Genomic DNA, 25,046 nt, shown 5'->3' on the forward strand with positions numbered 1-25,046 from the left:
AAATACGGTGTGATCTGGTCTCTCGTAGAGCTTGTCTTTTGGACTTGCTGCTTGCTGGTGATTTCCCTTTAAATATTGTTCTTGTTCGGTAGAGCGCAAGTCGCATGGCATGTAATGTTCATAGCCAGGACATTATCTTATCTTACAGAAGTCACAAAATTGAAAACTTTGTAAGAGATTAGAAATTTTGAAAATCATTCAGCTAGTGCATTAGAATACAAAGAAATAACGCTGTTGACTTGAGTTGAACTTCAGTTACAAAACGTCGCATAATTCCACTAAGTTCTTTTCAGTTTCAGATAAATGAATGTAAAATTTTTAGCCATTTAAAGCAGACAACGAATACAGAACTGACACTCGATCGCAGTTCTATGCGTAAGGATTTCGTGAAACTTTATATTGATTATAGGCAAAACTACTAAAGAATTTGTGAGACTAGCATCACATTGTCAGTTTTCCCGAAATGACCATCACTCTGCTGATCAACATCAAATCGCTCAGAGAAATGTTGTATGGACTGGAAGGGTATCGGTGTGACACTGAAACATTTTGCACGAGGAATCTGTAATCATTTCGTGCCTCTGCAGTGAACATTAGTCCAGGAGCAGGGTGAAGTTTACCACTAACTCTTTTCACTTGGATGCAGTTACAGATACGTATTGTTTAAATCTGTAACCTTTTCCAGTTCTATCGGCCTGTAAATAAGAGGAACATATCGTTATGTTGTCAGTAGACACCTCAGAGAATCACCAAATACTTTGCTCTGTGATCGCATACAAGCTATTACCTGAGAGTATCGCTGGGTGTTTCTTGTCCGTTAGAAAGGAGGGAAATAATACTGGCATCAAAACGTTACTTCCTTGCAATATAACTGCGCTGCATTTAATATGTTTTATTAAAAAGATTCATAATCAAAACGTCTTCAGCCCCGGGTTCGATTCCCGCCACTGCCTAAATTTTGATAAATAATCAGCATTGGCGGCCGAAGACTTCCGGCATAAGAAGTCAGCCTCATTCTGCCAACGGCCTTGTCAAAGAGGGCGGAGGAGCGGATAGAGGTTCAGGGCACTCTCTTGTCCTAGGGGTGGGAAATTGACCCTAAAGGCGGAAGAATCAGCGATGATCAACGACATGAGGATGCAGAAGGCAATGGAAACCACTGCATTAAAGACACGTAACCTGTATCCACAGGACATGTGGCTTGTAGTTGAAGAAGTGTCATGATGATCTCTCCATTGGCAAAAGATTCCGGAATAGTCCCCCATTCGGATCTTCGGGAGGGGACTGCCAAGGGGGAGGCTACATGAGAAAAAGATTGAATAATCAACGAAAAGATAAAACTTCCTGGCAGATTAAAACTGTGTGCCCGACCGAGACTCGAACTCGGGACCTTTGCCTTTCGCGGGCAAGTGCTCTACCATCTGAGCTACCGAAGCACGACTCACGCCCGGTACTCACAGCTTTACTTCTGCCAGTATCCGTCTCCTACCTTCCAAACTTTACAGAAGCTCTCCTGCAGGAGAGCTTCTGTAAAGTTTGGAAGGTAGGAGACGGATACTGGCAGAAGTAAAGCTGTGAGTACCGGGCGTGAGTCGTGCTTCGGTAGCTCAGATGGTTGAGCACTTGCCCGCGAAAGGCAAAGGTCCCGAGTTCGAGTCTCGGTCGGGCACACAGTTTTAATCTGCCAGGAAGTTTCATATCAGCGCACACTCCGCTGCAGAGTGAAAATCTCATTAACGAAAAGATAATGTTCTACGAGTCATGGCGTGGAATGTCAGAAGCTTGAACGTGGTAGGGAAGCTAGAAAATCTGAGAAGGGAAATTCAAGGGCTCAATCTAGATGTAGTAGGGGTCAGTGAAGTGAAGTGGAAGGAAGACAAGGATTTCTGGTCAGATGAGTATCGGGTAATATCAACAGCAGCAGAAAATGGTATAACAGGTGTAGGATTCGTTACGAATAGGAAGGTAGGGCAGAGGGTGTGTTACTGTGAACAGTTCAGTGACCGCGTTGTTCTAATCAGAATCGGCAGCAGACCAACACCGACAATGATAGTTCAGGTATACATGTCGACGTCGCAAGCTGAAGATGAACAGATAGAGAAAGTGTATGAGGATATTGAAAGGGTAATGCAGTATGTAAAGGGGGACGAAAATCTAATAGTCATGGGCGACTGGAAAGCAGTTGTAGGGGAAGGAGTAGAAGAAAAGGTTACAGGAGAATATGGGCTTGGGACAAGGAATGAAAGAGGAGAAAGACTAATTGATTTCTGTAACAAGTTTCAGTTAGTAATAGCGAATACCCTGTTCAAGAATCACAAGAGGAGGACGTATACTTGGAAAAGGCCGGGAGATACGGGAAGATTTCAATTAGATTACATCATGGTCAGACAGAGATTCCGAAATCAGATAATGGATTGTAAGGCGTACCCAGTAACAGATATAGACTAAGATCACAATATAATAGTGATGAAGAGTAGGCTGAAGTTCAAGACATTACTCAGGAAGAATGAATACGCTAAGAAGTGGGATACGGAAGTTCTAAGAAATGAAGAGATACGTTTGAAGTTCTCTAACGCTATAGATACAGCAATAAGGAATAGCGCAGTAGGCAACACAGTTGAAGAGGAATTGAAGTCTCTAAAAAGGGCCATCACAGAATTTGGGAAGGAAAACATAGGTACAAAGAAGGTAGCTGCGAAGAAACCATGGGTAACAGAAGAAATACTTCAGTTGATTGATGAAAGGAGGAAGTACAAACATGTTCCGGGAAAAATCAGGAATACAGGAATACAAGTCGCCGAGGAATGAAATAAATGGGAAATGCAAGGAAGCTCAGACGAAATGGCTGCAGGAAAAATGTGAAGATATCGAAAAAGATATGATTGTCGGAAGGACAGACTCAGCATACAGGAAAGTCAAAACAAACTTTGGTGACATTAAAAGCAACGGTGGTAACATTAAGAGTGCAACGGGAATTCCACTATTAAATGCAGAGGAGAGAGCAGACAGGTGGAAAGAATACATTGAAAGCCTCTATGAGGGTGAAGATTTGTCTGATGTGATAGAAGAAGAAACAGGAGTCGATATAGAAGAGATAGGGGATCCAGTATTAGAATCGGAATTTAAAAGAGCTGTGGAGGACTTACGGTCAAATAAGGCAGAAGGGATGGATAACATTCCATCAGAATTTCTAAAATCATTAGGGGAAGTGGCAACAAAACGACTATTCACGTTGGTGTGTAGAATATATGATTCTGGCGACATACCATCTGAATTTCTAAAAAGCATCATCCACACAATTCCGAAGACAGCAAGAGCAGACAAGTGCGAGAATTATCGCACAATCAGCTTAACAGCTCATGCATCGAAGCTGCTTACGAGAATAATATACAGAAGAATGGAAAAGAAAATTGAGAATGCGCTAGGTGACGATCAGTTTGGCTTTAGGAAAAGTAAAGGCACAAGAGAGGCAATTCTGACGTTACGGCTAATAATAGAAGCAAGGCTAAAGAAAAATCAAGACATGTTCATAGGATTTATCGACCTGGAAAAAGCGTTCGACAATATGAAATGGTGGAAGCTGTTCAAGATTCTGAAAAAAAGTAGGGGTAAGCTATAGGGAGAGACGGGTCATATATAGTATGTACAACAACCAAGAGGGAATAATAAGAGTGGACAATCAAGAACGAAGTGCTCGTATTAAGAACGGAAGAAGACAAGGCTGTAGCCTTTCGCCCCTACTCTTCAATCTGTACATCGAGGAGGCAATGATGGAAATAAAAGAAAGGTTTAGGAGTGGAATTAAAATTCAAGGTGAAAGGATATCAACGATACGATTCGCTGATGACATTGCTATCCCGAGTGAAAGTGAAGAAGAATTAAATGATCTGCTGAACGGAATGAACAGTCTAATGAGTACACAGTATGGTTTGAGAGTAAATGGGAGAAAGACGAAGGCAATGAGAAGTAGTAGAAATGAGAACAGCGAGAAACTTAACATTAGGATTGATGGTCACGAAGTCAATGAAGTTAAGGAATTCTGCTACCTAGGCAGTAAAATAACCAATGACGGACGGAGCAAGGAGGACATCAAAAGCAGACTCGCTATGGCAAAAAGACATTTCTGGCCAAAAAAAGTCTACTAATATTAAATACCGGCCTTAATTTGAGGAAGAACTGCGGGAAAACCGGAACAGAAGAAAATCGAAGCATTTGAGATGTGGTGCTATAGACGAATGTTCAAAATTAGGTGGACGGATAAGGTAAGGAATGTGTAGGTTCTACGCAGAATCGGAGAGGAAAGAATATGTGGAAAACACTGATAAAGAGAAGGGACAGGATGATGGGACATCTGCTAAGACATGAGGCAATGACTTCCATGGTACTAGAGCGAGCTGTAGAGGGCAAAAACTGTAGTGGAAGACAGAGATTGGAATACGTCAACCAAATAATTGAGGACGTAGGTTGCAAGTGCTACTCTGTGATGAAGAGGTTAGTACAGGAAAGGAATTCGTGGCGGGCCGCATCAAACCAGTCAGTAGACTGATGACAAAAAAAAAAAAAAAAATCTGCGCTGTCAAGACTATCAAATGCTTGCTTGAATCATACATAGAGATTATGAACCTCAATATTATACTCATGTACCTTTTCATATATTTGCCTCAGCCCAAATATGTGATCTGATATTGACCTATTAGACCGAAATCCACACTGATATTCTCCTAGAATCTTTTCTCCACACGGAACTTGTCTGTTGTAAATAATACTAGAGAGAATCTTGTAGTTTACGTTCAGCAGATTCATTCTTCCTTATGGACTGGTAGGACAACCCCAAAGGTCCACTCTTCTAGGATACTTTCCTGATTCTGCCTTCCATTCCATCAGGCCGTCGGAATATGTAGTTTTTTAGATACTGCATTACCTTCTGTACCTCCTATGATCTTCGCTCTTCTATCAGAGTCGCTGCAGACTCGCGATAGGATTGTCCTCCAGGATTCCCTTGAAGTATTCTCTCCATCTATCCAGAACATATTGTTTATCTGTCTTAATTTCTAAGTTTCCTTGCCGTCTCCAGTATTTTATTTGCTGTTGTCAGAATGATGTTTCCCACAGAGTTACATTCCTTGTCTATATGGTCTTACCCCTACTTGTTTCTAACTCCTGCCTCAATCTGTTCTGATGTTCTTGAACAATACACCAATATTTCATTTGTTCCATGTTTCATTTCCTTACTCAGATATTATTTTCTTTGGTTGTCAGAGCAAGTTTCTTTGTCATTATGGCTCATAATAGAAAATGGTCAGATCCTGAATTAGCTCCTCAGAAAATGTGCACCTTTACGATAGCAGATGCACACCTCTTCGATGCCAGCATTTGTTTTGCTTGGTATGTTACATTTCTTCCTGTATGTTTGCAGGTTTCTTCGTAGGTATTTTTCCTTCGAAAACAGTTACTTACTGCCTTTAATTGGTTCGCACGAGGAAACTTGGCAACACTCATATCGTTATTATTAGTTTCATGTTGCAGACTTTGCTACCAAACAAGCATCTGAAAGGACCTTTTTTGCTTAGTTTGGCAGTATAGTCACCAAGGACTATTTTGCAGTCATATCTAGGTATTCTATGGCATACCTTCTTGCAGATCATTGAAATCATCTGCACAGTCTTCATCTGATTCTTCTGTTGGTGCGTATATGTTCATGAAGGTCAAATTGTGATATTGGCTTTCGATACGCAGAATACATTTTCTTTCGTTATGCAGAGTGATGACAGATCTACGCGTGTCTCTGGAGACTATAAACCCGACTCGATGCTCTGCTTTACTTTTGTATTTTCCTGAACAATGTAGGGAGAATTTATGCATATGCATCTCACTCTTACGTTTCATCTGATTACCTACAGCACAAAAACTCCCATTCCATGCTTCAGCGTCTCTTCCGCAATATTATTCATAGCTCCTGCCTAGAGCAGTGTATGCACGTTCAATGTCCTATAATTAAGCACCGGTGTACCCATATTACTGTTCCTTCGTGGGTTTCGTCTTAGTAAGGGCATTCCGACATTCCTTCTTAAATTATTCGCGACGATAGGGTATTTATTAGGCAGGATATCTACCCTACGCTCAATCCCCAACCTGAAGGAACAGGCTTTCATTTCGCGGTTAGCTCGGAGGCGCTGACGACCTAGTCTATAGAGCCCTACCTACCCTATGGTGTGGGGCACGCATTGTCTGGCTCTCCAGATGCCGGCTAATGCGGTTTGGGGGGTCCTGCCAGCAGCTACGCTACCGCCGCCATAGACCCCAGCTTCTTCAGAGATCGCACGCACCTCTGCCCGGCACATAAGGTGTCCTGGATAACGCCGTATCTCCTGGGAAGCGGTGATAACTTACAGCTTGCAAATCTAAGTCAGAGTGAGTAGACTTCCTATACAAGCTATGCCTCAGCGTTCCGTCCACAGACTTCAAGAAGGATAATGTGCCGCTGTCTTCCTCCAGTCCCACAGTAAACTGAATATTCAGATGGAGTACATTTGTATGTTGAATGTGTGTGTATAATGTCTTAGTTCCTGAGACCACACCACGAATATGTCATCCACGTATTTCACAAAGCAAGGGGGTTTCAAAGCGGCCGACTGTAGTGCTCTCTCTTTCTCTATTGTTCCATAACACTACTGGTCATTCATCAGTCTCGAACACAATATGTCCTACAGCCGAACGCGTGATCACAGAAGCATTCACCACCATTTGAAGGTCATTGAGTTATTCATAAAGACGGTAGATTCCATCAGAAATTTACTATTATGATTTTGTTTTCAGACTTCGCTTTTAAGAGGTGACTTTAGCAAAGCCTATCAGTCAATTCTGTTGCATTCAGAAGTTTTAAGCTATCTAGACGTGACCACATAGCTGTGCATGGCATTGCAATGTGCTTTTCTAGCACTGGTCAACAAAAATTTAAATTAGAAACTCTGGCTCCGTTCATCCGCTGCTGCTTTCGCGAAACTGGAACATTAAGCTCGACGCCACGCTACCAGAGAGCAGCAGGCTGTGTGCCAGTACCTGGTTCCCACCACTCCCATTCCGAATGCATACTTAACAAAACAAACAAAAGTCTTTACGGCTGAGTAATACACAAACACACGCTTGTGCACACAAAAGCGCGCACACACTGACACGTAAAGCTCTAAAGTAATTAACGATTTTTCGTGAACTACTAAATAAATTCAATGCTGTATACTGAACAGCACTGCTAATGAGAACGTGTGCGAGCAATTACCAAAGTAAAGGGTCCGCCGCAAGGCATCACTGAGGAAGGCTTTCTGCATGGCGCTTCGTGTCTCGGTAATTATACCGTGTAAATTGACCTCAATTTCGATATTACATTGAACCTAATACTGGTCTTGGGATGGAATGTTGCAGTCCTTTTCCTTTCGACGGCGAATCGAAAGGCAGATCAAGACTGCACTAATAAAATGTTCGGCGATTGCCCGTAATCGCCCAATCAGCAGGACGTTAGCCAGTTCCAAAACGACAGACGGTGACTGCGTAGCATTGCAGCAGCTACTAAATTAAAACGTCAGATAAAATTGGTGCCACTAACTATCATTAATTTTAGCGCTAAATGTGCTCAGTTAATATACAATGCTATATCACTGTCCAGTACCTATTCTTGTTAATAAACGCTAAGTTATTTGCAACATTTCTTTCTAGTTCACTTGTTTAGTGCACAATATACTAAAGCAATGATCACGCAGTTTAGATACGTTGGGCCAAGGTATGTTTGTAACCATCCACAACGTGCAAAGACACTTCATGTAGCTGCTCATGTGAATTCTGTTTAACAAAATTAGGTTTCCCAGTCCATCTTGTATGGTTTCTTTCTTTCTTTTTTTTTCTTCTTCTCGTTTAATCAGAACAAGGCGTTAGACAAGGTTGTTGCCTTTCCCAATGTTGTCTAACGTATACCTTGAAGAGATTATTCCAAAAAGCTTAGATGGGGAAAGAGGAATATGTATTGTTGGAAAGAGAATAGAACGTATAAGATTTGCTGATTACATGGTATTAGTGACAGAAAGTGAGCGGACAGTGAATAACACGCTGAAAGATCTGAATGAAGTTTGTGTGGAATATGAGATGCAAATAAACACAGCAAAAACAAAGAGTATGGTCATCAGTACAAGATGCAGACTGTCCATTTTAAAATAGAGCAATCGACCATTAGCCAAGTAAGTGAATTTAAATATCTTGGAAGAACAGTAACTGAAGACTTGTAATGTCACCATGAGGTGAAAACTCGAATTGCCATAGCGAAGGAGGCATTCAACAGAAAGAGGAGACTCTTATGTGGCAAATTAGATAAAGGACTAAGGAAAAGGCTTTGCAAATGTTTTGTCTGGAGTGTAGCACTATATGGGGCAGAAACATGGACGCTGAGACTAGAGGATAAAAAAAGGTTAGAAGCATTTGAGATGTGGATGTGGAGGAGATTGGAGAGAATAAGGTGGATGGAAAGAGTGAGTATTGAAAGAGTATTGGAAAGGGTTGGCGAGAGAATATGCCTGCTGAAGGTTGTAAGAGAAAGGAAAAAGAACTGGTTGAGACACTCATTGAGATGAGAGTGCTTGCTAGCAGATGCTTTGGAAGGATTGATTTGTGGGAGAAGACTAAGAAGAAGGAGATACAAGATGATAGACGACATAAAGCGAAGAGGAAATTATGCAGACCAGAAGAGGATGGCAGAAGACCGGACAGCCAGGAGAACTACCATGTGAAAACCTGCCTTTTGGCAAAACACTGATGATGAATCACCAAGTAGTTTCTATTTCATGTGCTGTGCGAATATGATATAGGTGAGCGATTACACGAAAACGTGCGTGAAATACTATCTTGTTCTAGCAGTCTTAACTATACGTTTGTGCTTTTGAGCTGCGTAATTGAACTTGGTGCGATTTTTGAAGCGTTGAATGGAAATAACGTTTGGTAAAAGCATTTATTAGGAGATGTTAGTCCAAGGTGTGTGTTTAATCTGTACCACACGGGTGCTGCGGTGCCTATGTGGATAGCTACACAACGACAGACCTTCAAAATCAGAGTGTTCCGCCCTTTACATTGTGATCATAAGCATGGAGCGCATTGATGAATATACCTTTACCAATCAACAGGCAGCAACTTAAAAGGCTGCTGGAGTTTCGACTCATGTAAGTGAATAAGAGTGAAAGTTAGTAAACTTAGGTTGATGTCTAAGAGCATTGGCCAACACACAATGACGAGTACTTTCATTTCATCATAAGTAAACATGCCACTAAACCTTGCATTTTCAGTCTACGCATTCCCTCATAGGTGAAAGACAGTGCATACTTTCTTGGTATACTGTACACGTAAGATTGTAAACAGCATGCAATCCTCCGAAAGAAACATTTGTGAATATACCTTTATGGTCTGCATTCATTCTGGAAAACTCTCCCAGCCGTTCAACATCAAATAACAATATAAACTCTGACTCAAACTAGTCAGCGACAATTACAAAGTTGTAAATTGTTGACGTCATTTAACACTAAACAAAATTATTCATTGTAACAGTCACAAAGAAATACACTAATGACCACAATTAAAGCAACAAACCGAAATTTTGCAAGGTTGCGTTTATTTTGCCACAAAACAGTGTAATCACTCGATAGCAAAGTAGAAACAATATAAATAATAAAGAACGTAAACAATTGCAATATTCGGAATCGTAGATAAAACTGTTCTTCGCTTTTTCCAACTTAACCGATTTACACACACAGTCCGACAATCAGTTAATACCGTCATCAGTATGGGATGAGACCACATCTAGCAGCAATACGGACCTAAATCGTTACGGGGCATGCTGTTAATGATGTTGTCAGTCTCATGTTGAGGCAATAGCGCCCCTTCCTTCCTGCAGAGCTTTTCGCAGTCTTGGAGAGTCGTCGGTGGATGCTCACGTGGTTTAAGTCTCTCTAGTGCATGCCGGTGTGACGGTACGTAATCCGCATTTAAAGTACTTTATGAATGTAATTAGTGTAAAAGATATAGTTAATGTTCTTGAAACAACTCATATGCAGCGATAATTTAAGAGTATCATCTTTATTTAATGTCTATGAAAATAAAAAAACTATCGAAGAATGAAAATAAAAAAGGATCGAAAGAGACGCGATTGTACGGCAAAGGAGGAAGGACGTATTTTATGGTACACACTCTGTTTTGTTTCGCTATACGGAACGCAGCCATTGAGCGGCTGCGCATATTTTACCTAAGTTATTCGTATTCCTGCTATAATAAAATTGCTGTTATTATCACAAAATGAATTTATTTGTAAAAGTTGTCACCTCAAATGCTCGCAGTGGCTAATAATATTTAATAAGCATTTTTCAGTAATTGCGCTGCGAGAAGCTCATCTTACGATGCAGCCACTGGTCGACCATTACGCACCGAACTATTAATTTATTTTTCAAAGTGTTAACAGTAAATGTAAATGCTAGAGATTTTGTTGCACGAACTTTATTAAATTGCAATAGATAATTAATTTACGTTAAAGTTCATTTTTTTATAATCATACAGATAGATTCCATGAGTTTAGTAAGATTTATCTTGGCCGCTCCACGGCAACAATCGAAATTCTCTCGAGCTTGTCTTGCGATCAGTAAATAGAAATTAACAAAATTACATTCATTTCAGTTAACGGCAACTACACTCCTGGAAATGGAAAAAAGAACACATTGACACCGGTGTGTCAGACCCACCATACTTGCTCCGGACACTGCGAGAGGGCTGTAGAAGCAATGATCACACGCACGGCACAGCGGACACACCAGGAACCGCGGTGTTGGCCATCGAATGGCGCTAGCTGCGCAGCATTTGTGCACCGCCGCCGTCAGTGTCAGCCAGTTTGCCGTGGCATACGGAGCTCCATCGCAGTCTTTAACACTGGTAGCATGCCGCGACAGCGTGGATGTGAACCGTATGTGCAGTTGACGGACTTTGAGCGAGGGCGTATAGTGGGCATGCGGGAGGCCGGGTGGACATACCGCCGAATTGTTCAACACGTGGGGCGTGAGGTCTCCACAGTACATCGATGTTGTCGACAGTGGTCGGCGGAAGGTGCACGTACCCGTCGACCTGGGACCGGACTGCAGCGACGCACGGATGCACGCCAAGACCGTAGGATCCTACGCAGTGCCGTAGGGGACCGCACCGCCACTTCCCAGCAAATTAGGGACACTGTTGCTCCTCGGGTATCGGCGAGGACCATTCGCAACCGTCTCCATGAAGCTGGGCTACAGTCCCGCACACCGTTAGGCCGTCTTCCGCTCACGCCCCAACATCGTGCAGCCCGTCCAGTGGTGTCGCGACAGGCGTGAATGGAGGGACGAATGGAGACGTGTCGTCCTCAGCGATGAGAGTCGCTTCTGCCTTGGTGCCAATGATGGTCGTATGCGTGTTTGGCGCCATGCAGGTGAGCGCCACAATCAGGACTGCATACGACCGAGGCACACAGGGCCAACACCCGGCATCATGGTGTGGGGAGCGATCTCCTACACTGGCCGTACACCTCTGGTGATCGTCGAGGGGACACTGAATAGTGCACGGTACATCCAAACCGTCATCGAACCCATCGTTCTACCATTCCTAGACCGGCAAGGGAACTTGCTGTTCCAAAAGGACAATGCACGTCCGCATGTATCCCGTGCCACCCAACGTGCTCTAGAAGGTATAAGTCAACTACCCTGGCCAGAAACTTCTCCGGATCTGTCCCCCATTGAGCATGTTTGGGATTGGATGAAGCGTCGACTCACGCGGTCTGCACGTCCAGCACGAACGCTGGTCCAATTGAGGCGCCAGGTGGAAATGGCCTGGCAAGCCGTTGCACAGGACTACATCCAGCATCTCTACGATCGTCTCCATGGGAGAATAGCAGCCTGCATTGCTGCGAAAGGTGGATATACACTGTACTAGTGCCGACATTGTGCATGCTCTGTTGCCTGTGTCTATGTGCCTGTGGTTCTGTGAGTGTGATCATGCGATGTATCTGACCCCAGGAATGTGTCAATAAAGTTTCCCATTCCTGGGACAATGAATTCACCGTGTTCTTATTTCAATTTCCAGGAGTGTATATTTTAGTCATCACGTTCAAAATCTAAATTTGGTACATGAATAACTGAGGCCCTTCAAGAACCCGTTTCATATTGACTTATGCACGTAAGTAAAAGTGATAAGAAAAGACAGTATACCTGAGAGAAAGAATATTGCTGATAAATTAAAAATAAAAATATATAAAATATATGTCTAATTTCCTTTGCATATGACGTAACAAATGCCACCGAAGTCACACCAGACATTCTCAATGGGACTCAAACCGGATGAGTGAGCAGGCGACGCCATGCGTGCAGTATCTTCCATTTGCATGAAATCGTCAAGCACACGTGCACTGAGGTCGAGCGTTGTCATCCAGCAATACGGAGTCTGGGCCCACAGATCGTCGAAACAACTGCACATGAGGTTCTAAGATCTCGTCACGACACCTTAGAGGGATCATCCTCGATATTAGTCTCTTTTCGAAATGGTTGGGTCACAAAACCGTACTCCACGTTTCCTCCAAATCTGAATGCGTCTAGAATGACTTTCCGGACCAATTATCATCTGTGAAAAAAACAATGGCCCACTGTTCAGCCGCCCATGTGCGATGTTGACGGCTCCACTTTAGAAGGTCCTTCCTGTGAAGTCGCGTTAGAGGTACACATACTGCAGATTTCCAACAATAAGTCCCACTCAGCGGAAGCCTTCACCGCTTACCTCGATATAACGCCTCCAGTGATTGCTGCAGGGTCAGACATCAGTTGCCGTGCAGTACTAAGGCGATACCGTCATGCCCTTACAGCCAAATAACGATTCTCTGTTCCTTATGTTAAACGTGGTCGGTCCCGCCCCGGTCTCTGGCATACAGTTTCGACTTCTATAAACTGTCGCCCCATCCGAAAAAGAACAGAATGATTAGATCCTGGTTTGTGACTCCTATATAACACACTGGGCCGTCTGGGCCGTCTGTGACTGTATACACAGCAACTGTGGCTGTGGAACTACCCGGGAAACACTATCCCTTTAGACAACTGCCCTGATTTCATCGCTGGCGTGGTTGTGCGTTGACCAGAATTCCGTCTTCGATGCAGGACACGGTCGTACGGCTACCTGTTGACTCTTTATATCATTTTATCGTGAATTAGACACAGGACTGGTAAATAATGGTTTGTTGCTTTAATAGTGGACACCAGCTTATTTGAAATACGTAATTACTTTTCTCATTGCTTATCGTCTCTTTACATTCCAATGAGAGTAATCACAAATGTTCTCTCTGTATCTGTAGTACCAGCTTTTATGAATCAACATGAACTCACATACTACAAAGCCACGCAACGGGTACTATAGAAGCTCCCCCGTTGTTCTACTGTAAGTTCGGTTAATTGCTTTTTTTTCTTCATCTAATGGAAGTGAGGGTCCTTGGCCCCCTGCAGAAAAATCGTGAATACAGAGAATTTGCATTCCTCATAGCTTCAGGTTTGTGGGCATATGCTTGAAAAATTCATTCTTTTGCCCACGATTACCACAGAACAAAATTACTTTTTTAGCAGCCTGCAGTGTTAAGAATAGAGTAAATAAAGTAACTACTGCAAGGAAAGAAAACTCTCCATTAAAAAAAAATTTAAATAAAAGATTTGTTTCAAGTTAACGTAAAGCTTCTTGCCCTTAATAAAGATCTGCGAATATTACATCACGAATCAAGTAAGACTATCATCTAGGGAAATGTGTGAAGCAAGAGATCAAATACCAGCCAGTAGAAGTCTACTAGTTTTCACACCTAGATCGAGATAAATCCTTGCCTAGCCGATTACAGTAATTAAGAGTCACGCGTTTCTGCACAAACTCACAGATTCAGAGACACCAACCAGTAATCGTTCAGTACAGTGGTTCTGGAAGTCGTTTTGATATTAAACCATCACTCTTCCCACGAGCCTTGTAACAGGTGTAGAGAGTTTGATAGCATCAAGAGTTGTTTCAATCTGAATGTCTTCGAAATATGTTAGAAAAGAACTATTCAACGAAGAACGATAGAGCGTTTAAACATATTAATGAGTAAGTGATGGCGTCAAAAAATGTTCGCAAAGTGATGAATCCTTCGCGGGCTCGACTATCCGACTTTAAGAAAACACTTAGTAACTATGTCTGATCGAAAAGGTTATTAGTCCGTAAAAAGTGTTTTTACCAGGCGTGCTTCTATAGCAGAAATATTTGGTTTATTACAGACCTCAGAAATACAACGTAGTGAGTAATGCATTACAAATGATATGTCATACAGATGCAACAGAGAAAATAACGGTTATTACTATTGAAGGCTACTTTAAAAATTCATTTCTACACGCTGCAAACGTACCGCATACTCTTACACAGGCATTTCCAATAGCAACTGTAATTCATATCCTCTTAATACTGCTTTTGATCCATTTTCCGATCGGACAATGACTAAGATAACCGGATAAAGTACAAATTTAGCTGCCACACTATTTATTAATGAAGAGTGCATCCTCAATTTACACATCGCATATATAAATGTGCATCCTTACTACTGCTGTGTGCCATCCTTGTACTCAGAAGTTATTAAAGTCGAGATGAATTACATTTATATCCTAACCACGCTGAGGCTCAAACAGAAGTGGCACTCTTGGCCTCTGTTTATTGTGCTTTCTGAAAGACATTGTTGGCATTAGCGAGATATTTCATATTGTGTAATATATTTTGATCATATCCCGTACAACTGTCATTATATGTAAGGCAAACACAAAAATTTGTTTCTACACAGAGTAAAAGTACCTCCTTATCTTTCTTTTCCACCTCCTGTGGAGTCTACAATGCATTTCCTCTTTATATTGTTTTGTGATATGCACTGGAATTAAAAATTTTCATAGACATTTAATTTAGAACAAAGTTTGGACTCAAATGTAAGAAAAAAATAAATTTCAAAAGTGAAGCAAGGTTACTGACTTCTCATTAACCAAAGATTTCATTAGTTTTTCAGTATAGCAGTATTCAACAAGCAACAACAGTAATTTAGTATCAACCTGTTAACTATTCACGTATAAAATGTCACAACTGTGTGTGCGTGTTTATAACTACAGTAAAATGTTATCTGGACTCATTAAACATTGTTTTATATGCCACTACAACATGTTTAAGAAAAATCTAATAACTTACGAAAGCAAAACTTACAATATCCATTTAAAAGAGTAAAATACCGTACAAGTTGCATCAAAACAACCGTTATTTTATATCCAACTCTAAAATAAGGTTAGGTGGCCAATAATTACAAAAAGTGTGCATTGAATGTATATATTACAATTGCATTTTTTTGGTAATAGCTGTAGAAAAAGAGTGCAAATAAGCTGTACATGTGCAACTTACTGTAACACAGTCTCATAGAAATAGTGAATCACTGCAACTATGTTGCCCTGTTTCACTAAAAATGCTGAATTTGACAAAACCTGTAGTGAAGAACACTATATATATATATATATATATATATATATATATATATATATATATATATATATATATAAAGAAATGGATAAAATGTGAATGTAGGAAACGCAAATATGTCACACACGAATGTGGTATTCAACTTCAGTATTATATGACCACAAAATAATTTCAGTAGTAAGCAGTTTATGTCAATATACATTTCGCTGCCCCAAGAGAGTATCATGGAATCACATAGGCTACAATTTAATGATTGAACACTATCATATGAAAAAATATAGTTCAGTGCACAGTTTACATTCTACTTATTCAATAATATTTTTGTTTACATAGCTTTAATTTATCCAGTCACGAATATCAGACATATGTTGCATAACAACTCTATGAGATTTCATGATCACCTAGTTGCACTGTAATAAAACTATTTTGTTTTCACCTCAGAATACTATTGACCTTCTTATACCATATGTATTTTGGCATTATGCCTTTTTCAAAGGACCTACAATAAAATAAGCATCAGTATGAAACCTGTCATAACAGGCAAAGTAATAAGTACTCCATGATAAGAGAAAGAAACTTAACACATACCCAAAAATATAACACAATACCTTCTGGTAACAAGAATCAGAATGAATCTGTCCAATATAGATGCTCAGCAGCTAGTCAACATTTTAATGGCAATTAATGCAAAGTGATTACTCTGCGCTCACAAAAGCCTTAAGGAAAGTAGACCACCAGATGGTACTTAGCATACAATAATTATGATGTATTTTGGCATTACAAAAGTAATTCGCATTTTGTGAACACCATAGACTATTGACCAACCATTGTACTTGTAGGCATATCTTTTTTATAGTACAAATTTAAAAATGTTCTTAATGCTAATTGTAAGAAGTTCGGTGCACGTGTTCCAAACTAGATGGTACTGATGTGTAACGTTGTGTACGTTATTAGTGAACAGAGTATTTAAGAAAATTATATAACTGCAGATCATGCATAACATTAACAAAGAAAACGAACATTAAAGTATATGTAGAAATGGCTGTGATCAAAGGCAAAAACTGACTGTTTGCAAGATGAGCACATTTGCAATACGAGTTTCTTAATCATTCACAGAGATCACGTTGTTGATAAATAATTATTTTCTAGTTGTGTATTGTGTTGTTTAAGGTAGAGGACTTTTATGACTCTAAAGCGTATATTCGATGTGCAGACATGGCCTTTGTGATTTTGTGAGACGAGATGGTTCCAGCTACAGAATATGTTTCTTGCATATAAAATGCATTTTTGAACCATTAGCTATTTTTCTTTGAAATAAAAACGGCTAATGGTTCAAATATGTATTTCATACATTACTTAACAGCTGTAGACAGTCACCTCCCAACAACGTTTAAAATATATTGCTTATTTAACCCTTCAGATTGGCAGAATATTTAAATTCGTCACACTCCCTGCCAATGAGCTTTATTCAATGTTTTGACGAAATATATAGATCTTCTTTTATTTGAGGTTTTCACATAGAGGAACTCTGTGTAGATCCTGTTTCTGAGCCCCAGTGCTGCCTGTGGTATAATAGCTTAATTACTTTTTGAGACAATTATCTGCATTTATATTCAGGTATATATTAAATCAATTAATTCTTTTTGCCACCACTTTATTATTCAAACAAAAATGCGCTGAAATATTTACAGTTAGCATAGTTTCAATCAGTGCAGGATGCACCAAAAGCCATCAGCAATGACAGTAATTTTGTAGGCTTCTTACTACGATTAATCTGGAAATGAGAATAAATCACTGTATACATTATATTTCGCTTTTCTATGCAGGACTTTGCAGTATAAAGTGTGGGTGACAGACTATGCCACATGTATCAGAATCGCAATTTCGTCATTGCATATATAGTGTGATTATTTTATGTCTTATATTTCTGTACTATGATAAAAGTGTAGGTCAACATGTTCGAGGCTATAAATACCGCTGTTTTACACGGTTTCATGTAAAGTGAGACTTTTATGATTATCCACGTTCACGTACATCCATTTTTTCTTTTTTACAACAGTAATGCCAAATAACTCCACATCCAGATCATGTTCTGTAAGTTTTGTGGTCAGATCACATTAGTAGTTTCATAGGTTAAACATTGTTCGTGAGAGAGCATTTTTTATTCTGGGAACTTACTTTTAAAGGTAGCCCATATTTCTAAACCTAATAAAAAGCTTACACCTTGCCAGAAACTGAAATTTATACAGTCCAGCGTATAGGTTTCGTGCACAGTGTTATACCACATATACCTCGAGAAATTTCAGCACCAGATCTTTATAGCCCATTGCCGCGGTCTAAAGGGAACTTCAGACAAATTATGATTGCTACGGACATCCTTTCGACATTTGCGTGGCTCTATCCATTAAGACAAGCTGATAGCATAATTAGGAACAAACCACTGGAAGATGAATTCTTCATAAATATCATCAACCTGGAGTGGATATTGGCAGTCAATGATCCATATTTTCGTTCAAACCTTTCCACAAAATGCATGAACTGGGAGTTTGGTATATTCAGATATCTTCTTATGGCCCGTCATGAAATCTCTCAGCACGTTTAATGTGTGACTTGGAACGTCTACTCCGTGCACACTGTAGAAGAAGTGTAAGACGTGGACTGCAAAATTAAATGGTTTAGGGATAATTATCAATTGTTTGCGTCACGCCTGAACCAGACTACCACAATGTACTGCATTCTTTGAGAAAATTTATTGGGGAGTATTTTCGGTGGATGATATAATTTTCCACACAAGGGTGGTGTAACACAATAGGATAGATTTAGAATAACATAGAAGACAATGAAGGAAAAAAGCATATGAAGGAACACATACATAATAAATTTTGAATTATTGGCTTATAAAACACTAAACCTACTAGAATAAATGATAAAATGAAATTCTATCACTGTTACCAAATTAAAATTATAAAATCTGCATATCATAACTCTTCTGGTGTGGGGACACCAAAGTATTGAAAATATTACGATCGTCAGTATGCAGAAAACTTTAATCTGTACCATCATATATAAAGGTTGGATCTCCTGTGAATTAGTGAACAACAATTTTCTGCCAGTGAAAATTTCATTGTGACTGAAGATTTACAGACAATAATTTTTGTCAACCTAGGTTAGTGGACAGTAGGTAGCTGCTGTGATGTAATGTTAAAGTAACTGTAGTGCTTAACTGCAATGAGCTATTGGTAAATGTTACTGTGTATTTGCGTGCTATGTCAACGCTTCCAGACTGTGTGATTCTGGACTTCATCAGACGTTGCAGCAGCACACAATGGTAGTGTGCGTGGCGAGTATTTTATGTTCCGCAAAGAATCACGGGAAGCTCACCAGCTATTGTCACTCGCCACGGATGTCAACAAACGGGGGTCGCTCCCAGTACAGCGGTATGATGTTGCCGCATTAATAGATCTCGCAAGTCCCAGGCTCTGACCCCAAGAAATTGAGCAACTGCGTATGGAAAACAGTTCAGCAGGTACATATCGTGTTACCTGCAGAACAGATAATGTGTTTACGGAGATACAATGTAGCGGATCGATCACCAGCATTCAGTGACGCTTTAAATGACTTTTTGGCCACATATACGCCATTTTAAAGGATCCACAAACAAAGGCAAAAGACGACAGACAAATTATAAAAGAAGTAATTTTAACGTTTCCCTTCTTTTTAATTTAGCACTTCTTCGCTGTGATATCCACGACTGAGACCTCATGTTGTCAGTGCTTCTGTGAATAAGGCGTTTCTTACGTTAGCTATTCGCACATTGAAGACAATAGAAGTTAATTTATATAAGAGGATAAATGGGTACATATTTTCCATGTATTTGGTACATACAGGGTGTTTCAAAAATGACCGGTATATTTGAAACGGCAATACAAACTAAACGAGCAGCGATAGAAATACACCGTTTGTTGCAATATGCTTGGGACAACAGTACATTTTCAGGCAGACAAACTTTCGAAATTACAGTAGTTACAATTGTCAACAACAGATGGCGCTGCGGTCTTGGAAACTCTATAGTACGATATTTTCCACATATCCACCATGCGTAGCAATAATATGGCGTAGTCTCTGAATGAAATTACCCGAAACCTTTGACAACGTGTCTGGCGGAATGGCTTCACATGCACATGAGATGTACTGCTTCAGCTGTTCAATTGTTTCTGGATTCTGGCGGTACACCTGGTCTTTCAAGTGTCCCCACAGAAAGAAGTCATAGGGGTTCATGTCTGGCGAATAGGGAGGCCAATTCACGCCGCCTCCTGTATGTTTCGGATAGCCCAAAGCAATCACACGATCATCGAAATATTCGTTCAGGAAATTAAAGACGTCGGCCGTGCGACGTGGCCGGGCACCATCTTGCATAAACCACGAGCTGTTCGCAGTGTCGTCTAAGGCAGTTTGTACCGCCACAAATTCACGAAGAATGTCCAGATAGCGTGATGCACTAATCGTTTCGGATCTGAAAAATGGGTCAATGATTCCTTTGGAAGAAATGGCAGCCCAGACCAGTACTTTTTGAGGATGCAGGGACGATGGGACTGCAACATGGGGCTTTTCGGTTCCCCATATGCGCCAGTTCTGTTTATTGACGAAGCCGTCCAGGTAAAAATAAGCTTCGTCAGTAAACCAAATGCTGCCCACATGCATATCGCCGTGATCAATCCTCTGCACTATATCGTTAGCGAATGTCTGTCGTGCAGCAATGGTAGCGACGCTGAGGGGTTGCCGCATTTGAATTTTGTATGGATAGAGGTGTAAACTCTGGCGCATGAGACGATACGTGGACGTTGGCATCATTTGTACCGCAGCTGCAACACGGCGAACGGAAACCCTAGGCCGCTGTTGGATCACCTGCTGCACTAGCTGCGCGTTGCCCTCTGTGGTTGTTGTACGCGGTCGCCCTACCTTTCCAGCACGTTCATCCGTCACGTTCCCAGTCCATTGAAATTTTTCAAACAGATCCTTTATTGTATCGCTTTTCGGTCCTTTGGTTACATTAAACCTCCGTTGAAAACTTCGTCTTTTTGCAACAACTCTGTGTTCTAGGCGGTGGTATTACAACACCAGAAAAATCCTCTGTTCTAAGGAATAAACCATGTTGTCCACAGCACACTTGCACGTTGTGAACAGCACACGCTTACAGCAGAAAGACGACGTACAGAATGGCGCACCCACAGACTGCGTTGCCTTCTATATCTTTCACATCACTTGCAGCGCCATCTGTTGTTGAAAATTGTAACTACTGTAATTTCGAAAGTTTGTCCGCCTGAAAATGTACTGTTGTCCCAAGCACATTGCAACAAACGGTGTATTTCTTTCGCTGCTCGTTTTGTTTTTATTGCCGTTTCAAATATACCGGTCATTTTTGAAACACCCTGTAGGTTCCATGTATACATCGCAGATGCTAATGGTTACTACTCACTTGGACCTTAAATTGACCTTTTTCGGAGATGATGTCTGTAGGAGTGCATAGAGTACACAGGTTCCATGTGTATATCACACATCCTGATAGTTACTGCTCGCATTTATCCTTAGTCTTTAAGTTGTCCTTTCTCTGAGAGTATTTCTACTCTCATCTGCTTCTGACTCAGTCATAAGGTCACTGCTGTTTTGATTTTTTTCCAGTGCTATTGTTACCTGAACAGGAATGACATGTTAGCTCCTTATACATTCATGAATATTGTTTTGTATTTGTTTTTAATTTGTTATTTTATGGTACTATTTGGATACTACATATGTAGTTACATTTCAGTGGCATCTGTGCTTGTATTGTGTTGTGTCATATAGCACACTCTTCCGTGCACCCTATCGGTTTACTTTAAGTTTTAACGCAGTATGACCTCCTTGGTTTACAACACTTACTAAATCACCTTATAATGAAGAACCAACCTCGCCATTAGGTTGCTAAGAAAGAGACCTCACGTCAGACTTGCAAGTCTATTATCTCTCATCAACTTCCTATCAGAGCTCGTAGATAGACTGCTGAGACCTGGCTGGCATGCTACATCTAAACTCCAAAAGGTCTTCCTAAACGCCTTACAAACCAACTCAAAAACAAACCATGTTGGCAGCTATCGATAACCAAATGCAGAAATATATCGTCGCAGTCAACCAGAGGCAAAAAATATGCAAAGTAATTAAAATGTCAGTTGCAAATATAATGAAAAATTTTGAAGAGAATTGAAAATTTTAATATCGTTCCAAATTTAGGAATCATTTTGTCGAAAATTACACGTTTTTTGTAATAACTACACGAATTTGTGTGGTTCTGATTGACGATAGCTAATGTGCCCATAGTTTATAAGTTCGTCTATTATCTGTCTTTTTAGACACACCTTACCACCATCTGAACTAAGTAATTTTTTCTGTGTTAAACATTATAACATGGGAAAAAAGAAAAGAGTGTACTGTCTCAGTCACGATCTTCAAATCTTTCTTTGACAATTTTAAAAATCTAATTGGAATCGTTAGGATCCCCTTGTGAGCAGCGATCGTTGAATATTTACAATGGAGAAAAGAACGGCAATCGACCGCGAAATCCATCGTTTTATTTCAACAGTCTTTGATTCAGCTATCTGGTGTAGAGCATAGAGGAGCCAAACTTCTTACATTCACTTGACTTCATCATTTGACGCTGCTTCTCTGCATCATAATGTGAGTTACATATTCTTTCTGTTCACGTACTATACATATACGGGCATTCTTTTCTACCTCCTGTGACATAACAGTTTCGGCTACCTTTGTAATGGCCTCATGTAAAGGACTACATCGGTTGTGTTGGCTTACTAAAGCAATTGGAGCTCTTTTATTTTAATTTAATAACAGTTACGAAATAAGCACCATCCAAACACTGAGAAACTAATAGCAAGCCAGTATGCTACCAGCCATGAAAATGAAGCAGCCAGTATTACAGAACACACAAAGATTCGTCAGTATTTGCATCAAGCTCACAAAGCTTTGTCAGGGTTAGAAGAATCCACACAACTCCTCAGTAATACACACACACACACACACGCGCGCGCGCGCACACACACACACACACACACACACACACACATTCACACACATACACACACACACATACACACACACACACACACACACACACACACACACACACACACACCTTTACTTCTTCCAACCATAGCCCAGTATTTTACTGCCCATAGGACGAAACAGCCAACCACAGTCCAGCTTTTACCTATCATTAAAACGATAGGTGTTGAGTCGGAATGGATGGTATGTTTGATCCTGTGGAGAACTGGCTAAGTTTATTAAATGTCGACTTCAGCTGTGCGACAGTATAAATTAGCATTGTCAGCAGAAGACTGCAAACGTTTTGTACTGCAAGACAAAGTTCACACCCTAACATGGTGGCATTATAATATTGGGCTGACGTTGAAACGTAGTTGAAAGTGGGAGGTTGAAACAATAACAACCCTCGATTATTTTAAATACGGAAATGTATGACATTCAGATGTTAAAATGACTGTACACTAGGTTATGTCATCGAAATGTTATGTAGTTTTCAGTGTGCGAGAGCACGTGTCAGTCACCGTAAAATTTACCTTTATCTGTAAGTTAGATGAGATCAGTAGTACCAGTAGATGAGTCATGTGGTTTTTTTCAAAAATGGCTCTGACCACTATAGGGCTTACCATCTGAGTTCATCAGTCGCCTAGAACTTAGAACTACTTAAACCTAACTAACCTAAGGACATCTCACACATCCATGCCCGAGGCAGGATTCGAACCTGTGAATATTGCGGTCGCGCGGTTCCAGACTGAAGCACCTAGAACCGTTCGGTTCGAAGGACAGGCTGCTTTTCATGTTATAGAAAATGCTACTGACATTTTAGAAGTGAAATAGTAACTCGACACTTACCTTGAGTATACAGTCATGTTTTAGGGTTCAGGTGCTGAGCCACACCGTGTCGATATGTACGTTCTCTGCATGCTATATTTGCCTCCAGCGGATGGTGTGTCGATTTGACGTAAACAAGTAGGAGGCAGTGCGAGGAGTGAGTCGGACAGAGGCAGGCGGCGGAGTACGCAGGACTCTTCACCCCCGGCGAGTTGTGATTTGGGCCGTGCAATTTATCTGTCGGACGACTGGACTATGGTATTCCGTTTGGGGTCACGTGTCCGAGAATAATTTTTCATTCTGGCTGCTCCGGAGGACACCAGGCGGACTAAGCTGTTGTTACTGCGCTAGTCCGTGGTTGCAGCGACTTGGTTAAGAGTGACGAGTACCGTCTTAGAACAGTGGAGAGATACCTTGCGTCTGTTGAGTGAATCTGACGACAGCGTGAGGTTCGCAAAATGTTCCTTTCTATTGCCTTTCCCAGTGTGTCACCGTCTTCTTATGCGCCTTATCCGCCTTGACGGCTATTAGCACTCTAAAAATACCGGCTCAACCTTCCTGCTTGCGTAAACCCCGGCCGTGGGGGTGCGTAGTGAGAGTTCAAAAGGCCGGTACGTGTTTCTAGCAAGTGCTTATTATAATAGCGTAAATTTGTGATTTTCTGTAATTAAGACATACTGTGTTTTTACCTTCATGTATATAATACTTTTGTGGTCTTTTGTTTAAGTTACGTCATTTATTGTTGCGAGGGGCTTTAATGCTTGCTAGTTAATTTGTTAATTGTGGGAGTAAAAGATTCATGTTAATTCCTTAGTATTTAGGTACTGTCTTCTAATGTAATTAAAGCCTGTATGCTAACCGTGTACATCCATTCATATCTTGTTGATTTTCCGTCGCATATAGTGGCCCCTTACCGTTGTGTCATTGGGCGTTGGTTTGAAACTAAATTGCGGTTGGTGAGCGCATCGTTTTGTCTCCTTGTTGCGATTTTAGTGTATATTCAGTAATAAGGTCCCGATCTCTTTTCCTGTTAATAATGAAGGGCTTGATTTCTCCCCCTTTTTGAAATGTGTGTGTTTAATTACGCTCGTGGCCATATAGTACCCAGTTATTGATTAAAGGGGTAAAGATCATTTAACGATTTTACTATTTTTCGAACTTAAAGATCATTTTCTTGCCAGGTAATACTAGCAGTTGTTAGCGCCGTGCAAGAATTGTCTAGAGTTTCCGAGAGATGTCTACATCCGATTTACTCTGAGGAACTACCTGGGTGCAACCGGTTGGATTCTGAGGTCGTAACTTGAGCTGTCTCCTGTTCAACAACACTTGCATGATCAAAGGAAAATGCTTGACGCAACATTGAACCCGTCCCTTTTTTTTAATTATGTATTGTTTTAAATGTTTGTGTGTGTATGTCCTTTAGGTGAACTGAATGTAGATTTTAAGGCAATTGCCTTAGTAAGTTTTCATTCCTTTGGTCAGTAGCGTTGGAGAACAATCTGTGATACCGAGCAATTGTCAATCAGCCTCTTTTCACAGATAACAGAAATACTATTAGTGTACCTCACTATTGATATTCTTTT

The sequence above is a fragment of the Schistocerca gregaria genome, chromosome 5, assembly GCF_023897955.1.
Source record: "Schistocerca gregaria isolate iqSchGreg1 chromosome 5, iqSchGreg1.2, whole genome shotgun sequence".
NCBI lineage: Eukaryota > Metazoa > Arthropoda > Insecta > Orthoptera > Acrididae > Schistocerca > Schistocerca gregaria.